Genomic DNA, 4,412 nt, shown 5'->3' with positions numbered 1-4,412 from the left:
CTGGGCAGGCTGGGGGCAGGTTGGGGATCCTGAACACTCTGTAGAGGGGGTGGTACCTCACCTGCCAGGGAATCACTGGGGTGTCAGAAGGCAACAGAGACACAGCCTCAGTGCCCTGTGTGCTGTGGCCACCGTGTGGGCAGAGTCTGGACCCTGGCGCTTGTCAAGATATGTGCTGTGTGCGAGGCTCCAGAAGCCATCGTGGACCTGCAAGCCCAGAGCTGTCAGTAGCAAGGGGAGCCCGAGGCAAAGACATAGCACCTTTATTGAAAAGACCCTGCCAGCAGCATGCCACAGTCCCTGTCCGGCACTGCTGTTTTTTTTTTGTTGTTGTTGTTGTTTTGTTTTTTTGTTTCTTTTTGGGGGATTAAATGGGCAAAACCATTTGAAAACCGACCTGGGAACCACAGTAGCAGGAAATTTTGGCTCAGGGAATAGAGCGTCAGCCTGTGGACCACAGGGTCTAGGGTTCGATTCTAGTCAAGGGCATGTACCTCGGTTGCAGGCCCTGGTCGGGGTGTGTGCAGGAGGCAACCCATCGATGTGTTTCTCTCTGTCTTTCCCTCTCTCTTCCATTCTCTCTACAAATCAATGGAAAAATATCCTCGGGTGAGGATTAAAAAGTAAAAAAGAAAAAGAAAAGAAATGCGTGACTGGGAAGGAGACGCAGTAGAAGCCGCATGTCTTTGTCCTCAGTGTTCACGGAGATGCGCCCTTAGTGGGTGGGCGGAGTGGGCGGGGAGGCCCGGAGGAACCAGCCCCGGGCCCTGGAGAGGATTTCTGCGCGCTCTGCCGGGAAGCCGTCCTGGGAGGCCACGCACAGACACGTGCCTCCGACTGCCGCTCGGATAGTGTCAGATCCTGCAGGGAAGAGGAGAACACACAACATCCTGAATGTTGCCAGAATGGTATTTGGATAAACAGTGTGGACAGCTGCTCCTCCGGCCGCAGCCAAAGAAATTTTGCTGTTGTCCACGAAGAACACGCATTTGACGGGGACCGTTAGCTGGGAGCTGCCCCGCAGAGTGGGTGCCCCTGCCGGAGGCCTCCGAGGGCCTCAGCACTCCACTTGAGCACCGCCCTTTCAGCGGATGGTGTTCTCTCTGCATTTGGGGCTCTTCATTCCCCTTCTAAGAGAAAGCGCTAATGGTGCCCGGGAGCAGAGCTGCAGCCGGCTGTTTCCTGGAGAGGATGTGAGAGCCAGAGGGCCTGATGCCCGCTCCCCACGCGGCAGGTGGGGCGGTGGGAGACTCAGGACAGGCATCCCACATCCTGGAGGCCCCGCCCACGAGGGCGATGCTGAAGCTAGGGGTGTTGGGGGTCACTGAGCAGCGCCAAGGTCAGAGCCGCACAAGATGCGAGCATCAGCTTGCTCCCTGTGGAGTGACCCGAAGTGTCAGGTCCATCAGCAATGTGCCTGGGGGTGAATTCGTGTAAGTGGTCCCCGCTGAAGGCTAAATAATCGGTGTCAAAAGAGAAAAGTAAGAGAGACTTTCCCATTCGGGGGGGGACAAAAATTGCCCCTGCTCGTGGCAGAGGGTGGGAGTGACAGCAGAGAGGTTTTGCTGGGAAGCCCGGAAAGGTGACCCTGGCCCATCCCCCACTGAGATGGGGTCCCCTGGGGACGGACAGCAGACACGGCAGAGGCCACACCACCTTGTAGAAGCATCTCAGGTCCTCAGGGGGTTCCGCCCACCATGGATACCCCCAACCTCATTTGCAGGAGGAAACAGGCCCCCAGGAGGGGGTCACCTGGCTGGAACGGGCTGGGCCGGGGCCTCCTCGTTGCATGCATTGCTGTGGGTCTGCGGGGCCTTGTGGGGGGCTGGGCCGGAGCCATGTCCACAGCTGTCCTTCAGATGCATGAGGACGTGCCTATGGTGGAGGGATGGAGAGGAGGGGCCAGAGCCCGAGGTCCGGCCAGCTGTGTGACCCTGGGCAAGTCCCAGGGACACTCTGGGCTGTGTACCACCCCTCCGATGTGTCACTGACGCCCACTCAGCGCCACGGCACCTCACGCCTGTTGGGATGATGACCGTGGAAGCTCTTCGTCACAGCAGCCCAGGGCAGCTCTAGCGAGGACGGACTGCGGTCCCAGAGGAGCTGTGACTAGTGACTGAGCCACGGGGGAGCCCCAGCAAAGGCCCCGGTGCATTTTCTGGATTAAGGAGGGTTGACAATAGAAGGGTTAGAAACGGCATTTGGGGAACAGAACAATACTCACTTTAAAACCTAACTGGATCTTTTCTGTTTATATTCTGCTGCCCAAGGCGAGGTAGAAAATATTTATCTTTGTGTTTTACAAGCGGTGGCCTCTGGCCAGATGAAACGGCGCCTTTGCTCCGCGGAGCTCGGAGGGCGAAGGAGGGAGGAAGCCGCCATGAGCGCTTATTGTGCAAAATGACCTCGGAGAGCCCAGAGCCAAGAGGAGGCGTTGTTTTTTATTTGCTTTTTTTCCCCCTTTTTTTAAAAAAAAAATTGTAGTAAAATATACTAACATAGTATTTACCATTTTCATACATTTTAAGTGTACAAGTGCAAAATTCAAGCTTAGTAATATGGGTAAATCATATTTCTCTGTGATATTAAAAAAAATCAAAGTAATGCAAAAAAATAATCACTGATGGACAACATATCCAAATAAAGGCAGGATCAGTCTTAGTGGTTTTTCTCTTTGTCTCAGGTCTCAAGAGGGCTTCAATATTTTGCATAAAATTTTGATATTTTTTTCATCATGGATTCACCCAGCAATTTAGCCTCTCCAGGAGGCTCAGGGAGGGAGACCCCAGAGAAAACATAGGACCCCCAACCCTGCCTGCAGGGCTTTTGCAGGTCTGCGTGGCCGTGGTGAGCCCACAGGACCCTGGCATATGGGTCTGCATGAGAGACCCGTTTCCCAAGCTCGCACGCCACTCGGGCTGGCACCCAGGGCGGCGTGTGGTGTGTCCCTCCCCAAGGGCAAAGGCAGTGACCGTGCCATCCTAACTCCAAGAGACCGAGAGAGCCTCAAAGACTCTCCCCCAGACTCCAACCAACACCGCAGCACCATTAACACCAGGCTCCCAACAGCTTGCTGAGGCTCCTGGACAGCGCTCTAAGAAGTGTGGTTTCGGGGTCATTAATAATACATCAAGCGGCCTTTATTCTCAAAGACAGCGCGCTCTCTCCGGGAGGCCCCGCTGAAATGCCACATCCCAATTTGATGAAACCGGTAAAGCTTCAAATCCAAGCCCAACGAATTCCAAGTGAGATAACACCAGGAGAGCCACGCCAAGACACCTCATCATCAATTGGCTGAATCGGGAGTGAAAGGGGAAATCTTGAAAGCAGCCGGAGAGGAGTGTGAGGTACAGGGGAACCGCGCGGGACAGCACTGTTCTCCTTGGAGGCCCCGGCCGCCCGCCGTCAGCGGGTCTCACGTTTAACTAGCGACAGGAAGGCACTGTGCATCCAGGAGTCTGTGGCCTACACAAAAACCTTCCCAAATGAAGAGTTTAGGGCACCAGCAGGCTGGCGCTCTTGAAGAAAGTTCTTCAAGAAGGAAAATGATATCAGAGGGAAAGTGGGATTCACAAAAAGGAGTGAAGAGTACTGGGAAGGGCAAATATGTGCCTAAATGTAAAAAAAAAAGTTTTAAAAACAAACAAAACTCCACTTGAAGAATGACAATCTGCAGTCAGAATCATGACATTCAGATGGTTCATAAGTGTTAAAAAAATAAAAACGACTAAATATATTTACATCATGGATGTCATGTGTACTCATTTTACCCAGATACAAATAGAAACTTAATACTCGTAAACCCTCCCAACCTGTTCCATAAAGGAAATAACGTTTTATATGTAATACTACACATTTCGTATATTAAACGTTAGAACATAAAGTATAAATTGAGATACTGCATGAAATAGTTTACATTATTTTGCCATATGCATTTAAAAACACCTATTAAAATAATTTTTTTCTCAACTTTAAATTTCCTCAAAAGACAATTGACTATTAAAAACTATATCAACAACATACTGTAAAATATATTCTATATGGAAAAGTATAATCTATGACAACCACAGCACAAGGATGGGAGAGGCAAAACAGAAGAATATTGTGGCAAGGTACTTACATAATATGTGAAGGGGTATAAATTTGAAGATAGACTGTGATAAGTTGAATATGCATATTCTAGATCCTGGAGCAACTCCTAAAAATTAGAACAAAGAGATCTAGTTTATTAGATATTTGTGAAAAATCCCTTATCCCACATTTAATCCTAAAGAATGAAGGAAGGGAAAAAGACTTAAAAACAAATGGGGCAAATAGAAAACAAGTAGAAATGTGGTAGACTTAAACCCAATGACGCTGATGATTATATTAAGTGAAAAGGTTTAAATACTCCAATAGAAGGCAGAGATTTT

At 50.1% G+C, this 4,412-nt stretch overlaps 1 long non-coding RNA gene across 1 annotated transcript in view; it reads right to left on the bottom strand.

Moving 5' to 3' along the window:
• Nucleotides 1-615: 615 nt before the first annotated feature.
• LOC107183563 overlaps nt 616-4,412 on the bottom strand; it is a 14,793-nt gene continuing 10,996 nt past the window's right edge. The window contains exons 2-3 of the long non-coding RNA XR_001514352.1: nt 4,121-4,198; nt 616-861 (exon numbers count right to left, since the gene is read on the bottom strand). This is a non-coding gene — a long non-coding RNA (uncharacterized LOC107183563). The remainder of the gene's footprint in view (nt 862-4,120; nt 4,199-4,412) is intronic.

The sequence above is a fragment of the Myotis davidii genome, unplaced genomic scaffold (assembly GCF_000327345.1).
Source record: "Myotis davidii unplaced genomic scaffold, ASM32734v1 scaffold60, whole genome shotgun sequence".
NCBI lineage: Eukaryota > Metazoa > Chordata > Mammalia > Chiroptera > Vespertilionidae > Myotis > Myotis davidii.
Note: the sequence above shows the minus strand (reverse complement) of the source record. Positions and strands in the feature narration are given on the sequence as shown.